Source organism: Pan troglodytes, chromosome 16 (genome assembly GCF_028858775.2).
Source record: "Pan troglodytes isolate AG18354 chromosome 16, NHGRI_mPanTro3-v2.0_pri, whole genome shotgun sequence".
In the NCBI taxonomy this organism is placed as follows: domain Eukaryota; kingdom Metazoa; phylum Chordata; class Mammalia; order Primates; family Hominidae; genus Pan; species Pan troglodytes.
Window position 1 is genome coordinate 22,742,489 of NC_072414.2, and position 11,734 is coordinate 22,754,222.

Genomic DNA, 11,734 nt, shown 5'->3' on the forward strand with positions numbered 1-11,734 from the left:
AAAAGCTTTGTATTTTTACAGATATTAGACATGTTTCTTGTTTAAGAAAAAAAAATCTTAACGAAAACGTAGGAGAATAAGAGAAACATTTTTCCAAAAAAGAGAAATCATTGTGATTATTTTATCTTATTAGAATGTTGGATAATATAGTCTGCTTCATTAATCATCAAGCATGCTATGCATTTTCCATTTTTATAGGATCTGTATCTCAGTTAAGGTAATACTGGTAATTTTTGTACTGTAATCAAAGATGAAGAATATAGGCCAAAATCATAGACCTTGCATAGAAGCTGGATAATGAAGACAGCTATGGAGAAAAACATAGATACACACACACGGACACACATATATATAAAGTATACACACATATATTTTTTAAAGTTTTAAAGCTTTTAAAGCAAAAGCCGGCCCCTCTTCTCTTCCAGAGTGGGAGAGCGCTCTCCGCTCTCTTAGAGTGGGTGGGGAGAGCGGTTGCATGGGCAGCTTTCCTTGTGAGCCACAGGGCCCTCTGGACACGCTGCTGTCTGGCCATGCCCCCTTTCCCTTTCATCTTTCTCATTGACCAATGGGCTTGGAGCATTAAGGCCACGCCCCTATTCTGCATTCTACTGGGGCCCTGGTTAGGCGGCCTCTGGCTCAGTCACACAGCTGCCTGGTAGGTGACTGGAGGCCTTGATCGGTTCTCATTGAGATTTTGCTGCTGTGGCCCCAACCCTGCCTCCCTCCCCACCCTGCGATGGCAGAAGAAACTCAACACAACAAATTGGCTGCAGCCAAGAAGAAGGTAAAAACGCACTAGGTCATAGCCCCTCAACCCAGCCACAGAACCCCTCTGATGACAAGACCCCTGCCAGAGTCTATACGACTCCTGAGGCACACTGGACTGGTCCCCCCAACCCCGGTGCCTTGGGCTACCCCCACCAAAGTTTTGTCAGTCAGCCCCACCCCTTCAGAAAGCAGCCCAGTCCTTGCCCTCGCCAATCACCCCAGGGTGACTTTGGGTGGGTGACTCCTGGGGCTTCCCGCTCCATTACTGGGCCCTCATCTCCTGCCGCCCCAAGCTTGATCTCCCTGGGCTCTTTGGGCTCTCATCTCCAAGGAGCCAGGCCCCACCCTCGCCAGTCATCCCTGGGTGACTTTGGGCTGGTGACTCCTGGGACTCCCTGCTGCAGACTGTGCCCTCCCCTCCTGCTGCCTCAAGGTCGACCTCCCTGGGTTCTTTGTGCTGGCGTCTCCAAGGAGCTGGGTCCCAACCCTGTGCTTCCCTCCCCCATCGTGGAGCGGCGACTTGGACATGGTGCTGACATGGTCCCTCCCCCCCGACCAGGAGGAGTGGAATGTTGTGATGTCACAGCCCACCTAGTAACTGCCGTTACTGCAAGACTGGCCTTTGATCTTATGACCCAGTCCCCTAAGCGTTCTCACCCCGTTTCTGGTTCCTCTGGTCACAGCACAAATTTCCAGCTGGAAGGGGAATGGAGACTATGGGACCTAGGAGCAAGAGGTTCCAGGCTGCCTCACTCCCTTACAGATGTTGACGGTGGGAAAAGCCTACACTTCCCCCATGAACTCAAAACATTGACAGTATCTCTGGGTGGCAATGAGAGAATGGGTTTGATTTGGTTTTCTCCCAGGCTTCTACTTTCCAGAGAGATTTTAACATTTTTTTCTGAGTTCTCCACCTCATATTCTAATTCTCCATGGTTCTGGGACCAGACTCTCCTTCAGTCAGTGGTCTCTGAAGTGACATTTGCTCATCTTCTGTGAAATAGATCTTGGGAAACTGAACTTGACACCTTGAATCTTCCTCATATTATCTCAAGCTTGGGTACTTTGAGTGCCACAGGATAAATGTGGGGCATCTTTCTGAAGCATCAGTTTCCCTTGATTCTCTTGAGATCAAGAGAAAAAACATGAATGTACTTAGGGATGACAGTCACATAGGTTTCTAAGAGTATACCAGACCTCTCTCTGAAATGAGGCTTGGGTTGTCCTCTTTCTGATGAATTCTGATTTCACAGAAAGGCTGCCTTCTGCCATGAGGACACATTGATATAAAAGTTTGAGAGGTACTGGTGCACTTCTTCACACTAACAGACGTGTGAGGATGTGTGACTCTAAACCACATGGCATACAGTTCCTGCCTACTTAATGTTTACTTTTCTACCTCTGCCTCTGGTTTTGGTCCCTGGCAGCTGCTGATTCTTGGCAAAACTCCAGAGCTTGGAGTCAGAAGACTGAGTTTCAAAGTCCCAGTATCGCCTTTTTCTTTTTTTTTCTTTTTTCTAGCCATGATATCAATCCTTCTCAGTCACTAAATGATTGTGACAACACCTTGTACAGTTGTTGGTGTTGTTAAATCAGATGGTGTATAAGAGTATTTTGTAAAAACTGTAAAGGAGGATGTGGCTGCAGGGGCTGACAGTTCTTATGAGTATTACTGCTCTTCTTTCCCACAGTTAAAAGAATATTGGCAGAAAAACAGCCCTAGAGTTCCAGCAGGAGCCAAGAGGAACAGGAAAACAAATGGCAGTATCCCTGAGACAGCCACTTCTGGTGGTTGCCAGTCACCTGGGGATGTGAGTCTTGGCTGGCCAGGCTTCTGGGGACAGGGGGCCCAAGGGGCAATAGAGGGTAATTGTTAAGATCGCGGATGGACTGTTGGGTGATGGTTAAGAATTCTGGGTTTGGCCAGGTGTGCTGGCTCACGCCTGTAATCCTAGCACTTTGGGAGACCAAGGCAGGTGGATCACAAGGTCAGGAGATTGAGACCATCCTGGCTAACATGGTGAAACCCCGTCTCTACTAAAAAATACAAAGAAATTTGCCAGGCATGGTGGTGGGCGCCTGTAGTCCCAGCTACTCAGGAGGCTGAGGCAGGAGAATGGCATGAACCCAGGAGGCAGAGCTTGCAGTAAGCCGAGATTGTGCCACTGCACTCTAGCCTGGGAAAGAGCGAGACTCCGTCTCAAAAAAAAAAAAAAAAAATGGAATTCTGGGTTTGCATCCTGCCTCTCCACCTGGTAGGGATATGATTTACGGCAAGTTGCTTGAGCTCTTTGGGCCTCTCTTTTTACATCTGTATAACAGAGATGGTATTGTTTGACTTCCATTTGTGAAGTTTAAATGAGATTTGTTTTTGTTGTTTTTATGTTAATCCCTAGTACATGGCCTGCCGTAAACACCCAGGACACCCAGCATTGCTGTTTGATTTTCCTCATCCCCAGTCTCAAGGGAAAGCCAGGACAATGAGAACAGTCACTTGTCATCAGGAGTCACTGAAAGGGCCCCAGGGTGGGATGATGTGGAGATAAGAACCATGAGAGAAGTTGGCACAGAGTTATGGGACAAAGGGTCCAAGATAAGCAGAAAAGAAAATGTTGCCAGTTGATGGGGAAGAAAGGAAGTCAGAGGGCTCAGACACTGTGGGGGACAGAACATCTCCATATGCGCTCTCATCTCTTGTAGTCAGCAACAGGTTTCCACGGGGAGGGCCCTACATCATCTGCTGCCCTGAAGGATCTGGAGATAAGAGGCTCTGGGCGGAGGGGCAGTGACCCTGCAGGCCAGCCCTCCAACCTCCTCCTCCAGGTGGGACTGGGTGCCCCTCTGCCAGCTGAGACAGCCCACACACCCCAGCCCTAATGATTGTTCTCTCTACCTCTCCCCCTACTCCTGCTCCACCTCCTCCTCTCTGCATGCGCCTCAGAGCCCGTGCCAAGAACCAGCAGTAGTCCTGGATTCAAGGTCCGTAAAAATCAGTCAACTGAAGAACACCATCAAATCTTTGGTAAGAGTCCAGTGGGGTCCCCTGAGTCCACGCTGCCAATCCTGGGCTTCAGTTTCCCCTTGGGGCCCTGAAGAAAGTGCTGGGGGCCCCTGGTGGCAAGGACAAATAGGGAGCTGGGGTGCCCAGGCCTCACGTGGAGGGACCCCAGAGCATGCAGCATAGCTCTTCTTTTGCTGCCCTCTTTGCCGACTCTCTCCTCTCCAGACACCCCTGCTCGAGTCCTTGCTACACACGCCCTGGGGTTGTTGCCTCTTGGGGAAGTGCTTGCCTGACTGGTTGTCAGGGGCCCCGTATTTCTGCTGTGACTCAGTCCCTAATTTGCTCTTTGATTCTGGACAAGCCACCTCTCCTTTTTGGTCTTGTGTTTCCAGAGGAGGTAGTGAGTATCAAAGGTCTCTGTTAGCTCTGAGAGTCTGAAATTTAAAGGCCCCCTAGAATGGAAACCTCAGGGCCAAGGGCTCCTGTCTGTCCTTTTCCATCCTATATCTGCTGTGAAGAATCATACCTGGCCCATACATGCTCAGTACACATTTATTGAATGAACCCACTTTTCTAAATCACAAGCTGCCAGAAGGAGGGGCCTTTCTGAAACTCCATCTCTAGGGGTTTATGTTACTGTCCTCTCAAGAGAGTCCTGATTCAGACTTTGAGTTCTGTGGCTGTGGGCAAAAGCCAACAAAGACCCAAATCCTCTGTCCTTGGGAGCTTGAAGAGAGTTTACCAGTTCATGTTCCCATTGGGTCTGAGAACTTTGCCTTTAAAATCCATTCCTGGCCCCTGCCTACCGCTTCCTGTCTGGGGAATAGAGTTGAGGGGGTCACCCTCCATCACCTTAATTTGACTCTTCCCACAGAAACAACAGAAGAAACAAGTGGAACATCAGCTGGAAGAAGTAACATGATTTCTTTATTTGCTCGCGACACGACTGCTGGGTTTGGGGGGCACTCAGACATAGAGGCCTCAGTCTCATCTCGCCCACTCCCAGCCTGGGGAAGAAGGCTCACCCCTCAGATTCCACCCCATCCCCACAGGGCCCCTGATAACCTGGTCCCATGGGTGGGCCTGTCCTGGGGCGTTGGTGGCATTCTGGGGGCATATCTCTTGCTGTGCCGTCTCTGCGTCTCCCTGGTAAGAGCTCTGTCTTCCCCTTCCTATAGGAAAAGCAAACAAGAAAGAAAAAGCCAAAAGGGAGCTAGAGGTGAGTGGAGGGTGTGAAGTTTCCTCCTGTCCTCCGGAGAGTGTTTCTTTCCTTCTCTTTCAGCACTTGCTTGGTTTTTCTCCCAAAGGTTCAAATCCAGAGGTTGAACATACAGAAAAAGCAACTAAATACAGACCTATATGACACAAAATGTTCTCTCAGATACTTTGAAGGTAGGAATCTGGGCACCCTGTCATCCTTCAACCTGGCACTTTGACAGGTCTTCAGGGGGAGTCCTTTGGGCCCCATCTCAACTCTCTCATTACTGAAGAGTCCAAGGATCTGGCGGGCTGCCTGCAATATTCATTGCAGTGTATAGGAGAGTTAGAGCGGGCTCTCTCTGCTGTCACCACCACAGAGGAGAAGGAGATCAGTGTGAGTTCAACCACTTGCCCTGTCCCCTGGGTGCCCAGCTTCACAGATGGAGGAGTGAGCCTAAAGGTCCCTTCTGCAGGTTGGAGTGTCCTGCCCAGAAGGCAGCATGGCCATTTCTGGCTGCTTTTTTGTATGGTTGTTAGAGGCAGCGTGGGGCTGAGTCAGCTGCTGTGGGTGAGTTGGGGGGCACTTTGGGGAGTGAGCACTGGACACAGAGGTTGGAGACCAAGTGCCTGCCCTGCCCTTACCTGGCTGTGGTCTTGGCCAAGTCCTAGGTGGGGTATTGGGTACTTGTACTGTGAAGGTACAGAAGAGTACCTTTAGTATGTTACCATTTCTGTAGAGAGAGGAAATGTGTGTGTGTGTGCATGTTTGTGTACATACTATGATAATATACATAAAACATGTCTGCAAGTGTTCATAAAAAATTCAGGAGAGAGCAATAGGGTGGCTGGGAGATACTTCCCTTCTGTACTTTCTGAGTTTCGGACTATGCGAATGTATCATCATTTCAAAAAGGGTCCAAAGATTAATTTTCCCCTTCTTATCTGTGACCCCACCCCCAGCAAGAAAAATGGGTTTAGAGAATCAGATAGACCTGGGTGTTCAAATCCCAGCTCTGCCTAAGTGATCTTAGGCAAGCACTTAACCTCAAATACTCCATGTTTTTTCATCTACACAATAGAGGTAATCATAGTAACTGTCTCCTATGGTGGCGAAGATTAAATGGGATTGCTAGCATGGAACTCGTTGAAGCACTCCATAAAGGTTCAAACAGTGGTAATAATAACAGTAATAACCATAGCAATATTATCTGATCTCTCTGGGCCTCTGTTAGCCAGCTGTAAATTCGATCTCTTTCCCTGTCCCTTCCAACTTTTCTGAGTTCTTTTAAAAACCAGACCATGGGCTTGGAAATGCCTTGATCTTTACTGACCGAGTTGTATATTGAGCCTAGCCCTAGCCCTTTTAAGGGGCACTGTGTGGAATGTCCCAGGCTCCCCAGATTGGAACTTCTCACTCTTCGCCATCCAGTTCTTGAGCCGCAGCAGAGCACCTGTCGAGTGGCAGTTAGAGCAGTCCATACAGGAGAAGGCACGGCTGAAGGCATAGCTAACATGGGTGAGGTTTTGCAGAGGGAGGGATGTGGAAGGAAGATGACCCCAGGTGGCCAGGAGCAGGTGAGGACCAGTGACAGCCCTTCCTAACTTCTGTGCCCATTCTTGCAGTTGAAGGAGTCGTTTCAACAAGTCCAATTACAGAGAGATAACTATGCTCAACAAATAAAAGGAGAGAGGGCCCGGTGGCAGCAGAGGATGAGAAAAATGTCGCAGGAGGTGAGATCTGACCCTTCAGCCCCCCAACATTAGATAGGTCACTGGATCTTTCTGGGCATCTGTAAAATGGGAATAGTAGAGCCAGAGGTGGTCATGGGTCTGGGCTTTGTGGAGGTGGGGGCAGAGAGGGAGAGGGCAGCCTGTCCAGCCACCAGCCCCTCTCTCCAGGGCCCTTTCCCCCTGTGCTTTGGGCAGGTTTACACACTGAAGACAGAGAAGGAGCATTATACGCATCGGGTAGAGGATCTGGAGAGGAGCTTGTCCAAACTCAAAAACCAGATGGTTAAGATGGGGCTGGCGTGACCTGGGAGCAGGACTGGCATCAGAGGGCTGTGAGGGTGGCTTAGAATGCCCCAGGGAGGTGGGTGGATGGAAGGGAGAGGGAGGCAGAGGGAAAGAGGTCTGTGCTAGGAGACGGCAAGTCTTGTCATCTCCATGAGCCTCAGGGTCTTTATCAGCAAAGGGGGCCCATTGTCAGCCACCCACAGTTCTCTCTATCTGAAAGTGGCTTTGAAGACTGGCTACCATCCGGCTGTGAGGAATCATTAGCAGTGAGGCCAAGTTTGGGGAGCCTGAGAGGAGCTGTGTACCAAGAGGACGGTTTTTGTTTTGTTTTGTTTTGTTTTGTTTGAGAATCCAGAGGCCCTTATTGTCTGCTTCCTTTCTCAGCTGAACCCCTGCCTACAGAGCCCCCAGCAGTGCCCTCTGAGGTGGAGCTGCAGCACCTGAGGAAGGAACTAGAGAGAGTGGCAGTAGAGCTCCAGGCCCAGGTCAAAAACAATCAGTGCATAAGTCTCCTGAACTGGGGACAAGAAGAGAGGATTCGGGAGCAGGAAGAGAGGCTTCGGAAGCAGGAGGAGAGGCTTTAGGAGCAGCATAAGAGGCTTCAGCAGCTGGCCGAGCCACAGAGCATCTTCGAGGAGCTGGTGCGTTGCCCCTCCTGGGGAGCCTGCCCTCCCAAGCCCTCTGGGCCTTTGTTTCCCCACCTCTAAAATGGGGCAGTGTGGCCCTCATGTGAAAGGTTACTTCTAAAGGCACCTGTGAGCCAGGTGGCTGTGGGAGAGAGGGGATGATTTTTCTAACCTGCCTCCAGCCTTCCCAGTGCCATGGGAGGCAGACACCAAGTTCTGGGGTCTCCAGCTGCAATGGGTGGCTGCTGATTGCTTCTCTCTGTCCAGAACAATGAGAACAAGAGCGCACTGCAGTTGGAGCAGCAAGTAAAGGAGCTACAGGAGAAGCTGGGCGAGGTGAAGGACACGGAAACCTCCACCTCATCCAAAAAGGACTGGGAGGCGGGCAGCAGCCTCTGGGGAGGGGAGGTACCAAGCCAGAGGCAGCTCCAGCCTGGGGGCAGGTGACCCCAGCACCATCCAGGGCAGTACTGTGACTGTTTCTTGCTTCCTGCCCTCTGACTTTTAGAGGTGGGTAGCCCTGGGCTCCTCTCAGGTCTGGACATCATCATCACAGCTAGAGGCATGGAGCCCCCAATCACAGGGGAAGAGACAGTGCTATAACAGGCTCCTTATGCCAGCTGCAGTGGCTCATGCCTATAATCCCAGCACTTTGGGAGGCTGAGGCAGGAGAATCACTTGAGGTCGGGAGTTTGAGATCAGCCTGGCCAACGTGGTAAAACCTCAAGTCTACTAAAATTACAAAAAAAATAAAATAAAAATTAGCAGGGCATTGTGGCGCATGCCTGTAATTCCACCTACTCTGGAGGCTGAGGCATGAGAATCGCTTGAGCCCAGGAGGTGGAGGTTGCAGTGAGCTGAGATTGCACCACTGCACTCTAGCCTGGGCCACAGAGTGACACTCTTGTCTCAAAACAAAACAAAAAGTCTCCTTAGATTAAAACTGGATTCCAGCCTCGGTTCCACTGGTCACCATTCAAGTACTTTGCATCTCTAAGTCTCTGTTTCTTTAACTTCAAAGGGAAGTTAGCATTTTCCTTACAGAGGCGCTGAGGAGTAAATGAGAAGAGGGTATGAGATTTGAGGCTGGGGAAGGAGGCATGGGGTTCTAGGAAAGGGAGGCAGTCACTTAGGCCTGGAGTAAGGGGACAGGGGCCTGGGCAGGCGACAGAGCCCCACAGTGCTGTCGCTACCCTGTTACTGGGCCCAGAATCTGGAAGCCAGCCACCACATGCCCTCACACCCAGGGTCTTCCTGCAGGTGGAGCTGAAGAGCCAAGAGGCTCAGAGTCTGCAGCAGCAGCCAGACCATTACCTGGGTCACCTGCAGCAGTACGTGGCCACCTATCAGCAGCAGGTGGCCGCCTATCAGCAGCTGACCTGTGAGAAGGAGGCGCTGTACAGGCAGTGACTGCAACAGACCCAGCTAATGAACCAGCTGCAGCAGCAGGAAGCTTGGGGCAAAGCAGTGGCTGAGATGGCCTGCCAAAAGTTGCAGGAGACCCAGGGGAGGGAGCTACCGAGGACGGGGCCGTGAGGGGGACGACCTGGCAAACTCCATCCCTTCTCACTCTTTCCTGGCCCCTTAGGAGCACCTGGAAGCGGCCAGCCAGCAGAACCAGCAGCTAACAGCCCAGCCTAGCCTCATGGCTCTCCCTGGGGAAGGTACGGGAGACCGCTCAGAGGAAGAGGAGAGAGCCCCAGGAGGAAGGGGGGACTGCTAGCAGCATAGGATTGAGGAGTTGGAAGAGACCTTTAGAACAGCTGGTCATTATGCCGACCGGGTGCCTGCACTAAGTTCGGCATCAGTGTGGTGACCTCCTGTGAGCGGGGGGTCACCAAGTTGCCTAAGGATGGCTGAACTGGCCAAGGTCAGAAAGGGAGCAGGTCAGAACTCCCACATCGACCAGTAGTGGGAGTGTGCCTGGGCGGAATAGCAAGATCTTGATTCTTAAAAGTAAAAATAAAGAACAACAGCTCATTGCTCTCTGGGGAGGGGCTGGCTCAGGGTTACACAGTGAGGGTGGAGGTAGAGGTGGGCCCACAGTACCTCCCTTGTTGGGTTGTCTGAAGACCCCTCTGGCCACCCCCCACAGGACACGGAGGAGAACATCTGGACAGTGAGGGGGAGGAGGCACCTCGCCCATGCAGAGTGTCCCAGAGGACCTGGAGAACAGGGAGGCCATGGTGAGCCTGACTCCCCCTGCACCCATTTTGCCACCTTTCTCTGTGGTCCCTCCAAGACCCCTTTATGCTCTTCGTTTCCCTGCCTTCTGATTTCTCTGGACCCTCACCCCTTCCGAGAGCCAGTGGTCAGACACCATTTCACCTGTGACAAACGTGTACTCTCTGAGGCCCCAAGGGAAGGGCCTGCACTCCACCTCTCTGCCCCGTTTGCTCCGTGTATGCCCCTACAAGAATGCTCGTGTCTTGCCCTCAGGTGGCATTTTTCAAGTCCGCTGGAACTAGTGCCCAGGAGAAGCAGGCACAGTTACAAGAGCAGGTGAAAGAGCAGAGGGTGTGCTGCCAGCGCCTGGCTCACCCGGTGGCCTCAGCCCAGAAGGAGCCAGAGGCAGCCAGAGGCCCTGGAGCCCCAGGGCCTGGGGGTGAGTCTGTGAGTGGGGAGACCCACTGGGCCCTGCAGGAAGTCATGGAGAAGCTGGCCCATGCCAGGACTCACCTCCGCCTTCTCCATGACTTGAAAATGCCACCTGAGGGCAGGTCGCTGCCGAGATGTGACTGCAATATTTTGGCTCCAGAGCAGCTTTATGGACCACCTGGAGGAGAAGGCAGACCTGAGTGAGCTGGTGAAGAAAAAAGAACTTTGCTTCATCCGCCACTGGCGAGAGAGTTGCCATCAGTGAGTGGGAGGCCAGGGCATGGCAGGGGGAGCTGCAGGACCGTCGGAGGGGCCCCAGCATCTGAGCCCTGTCCTCCCGCAGGAAAATCCATCACCTTTTATCAGAACCAGGGGGCCGTGCCAAAGATGCGGCACTGGGAGGAGGACACCATCAGGCTGGAGCTCAGGGAGGAGATGAAGGTAGGGTGTGCAACATCTCTGTGGGGGTGGGGGTGGGGGTGGGTGTGAGGGTGGGCGCAGGCAGCGGCATGGCAGCTGAGCAACCCTCCCTCCAGGTGAAGCTGCTGGAGCTGCAGCAGATGGTGTTGCGGCTTATAGCAACTACAAAAATGGGCACAGAAAATTCCTGGCCACTGCCCAGAACCCTGCTGATGAGCCCGGTCCAGGAGCCCCAGCCCCCCAGGAGCTTGGGGCTGCAGACAAGCATGGTGGTGAGTGGAGCCCTCAGGCGGGGTGGGCAGGCAGGAAGAGGGGGGCTCCCACTGTGCTCAGATCCCCGCCTCCCTCTCTCCAAAGATCTTTGTGAGGTGAGCCTCACCTCCTCTGCCCAAGGAGAGGCCACCTGGCCACATCCTGTTTTGTTCCATTTGTATTCCCACTTCATTTATATACATTCTTTCTTCCTCTGAATTATTTTGAAGTAAAACCTATATATCATATCATTTTTTAAATTACCTTATATGTATCTGTAGAAGACAAGGAATTTTAAAAAATGAATATACTCATAATGCCATTAAATACCAAAAAATACATTCTGAAAATAGCCACAAATTCAGAGTTTACATTTTCTTGACTTTCTCATAAGTGATTTTTTTCTAGGTTATCTATTTCAGATACCTGTTTGCTCATATTTACATTCCTAACTGAACAATGTCTGAAGAGGTACTTAAACCTGACATAAAACACAAATGAGCTTATGACCAAATGCTTAGTGCAAGAAAAAACTTCACACTGCAATATGAGTCCCTCCAAATACAGAAAGGACCAGTATTTTAAGAGGTATGTTAACTAAAATGTTGCAGTGTATGGAGCAGAGCAGGAAGAACCTTTAAGTCCGAAACTTACAAGTAAATTTCATAGTTTCCGTGGTCCTTCCACAACAACCTCTGGCATCTGTTTTCTCTACAATGGAGGTAACATTAGTAGCTATTTCAGAGCAGGAAAAGGCTTAGAGCAGTGCTAGAAGAGGGTGGTGGCTATATAAAGTTTAGCTATTTGTATATTGTAACAAACCAAGTTTTTTTTTTTTTTTAAGTCAGTAGTA

General features: G+C 51.0%; 1 pseudogene; it reads left to right on the top strand.

Annotated features, from left to right (window-relative positions):
- The first annotated feature begins 659 nt into the window (after positions 1 to 659).
- On the top strand, positions 660 to 11,063 carry LOC100611849 (putative golgin subfamily A member 8I; annotated as a pseudogene).
- Positions 11,064 to 11,734: the final 671 nt, after the last annotated feature.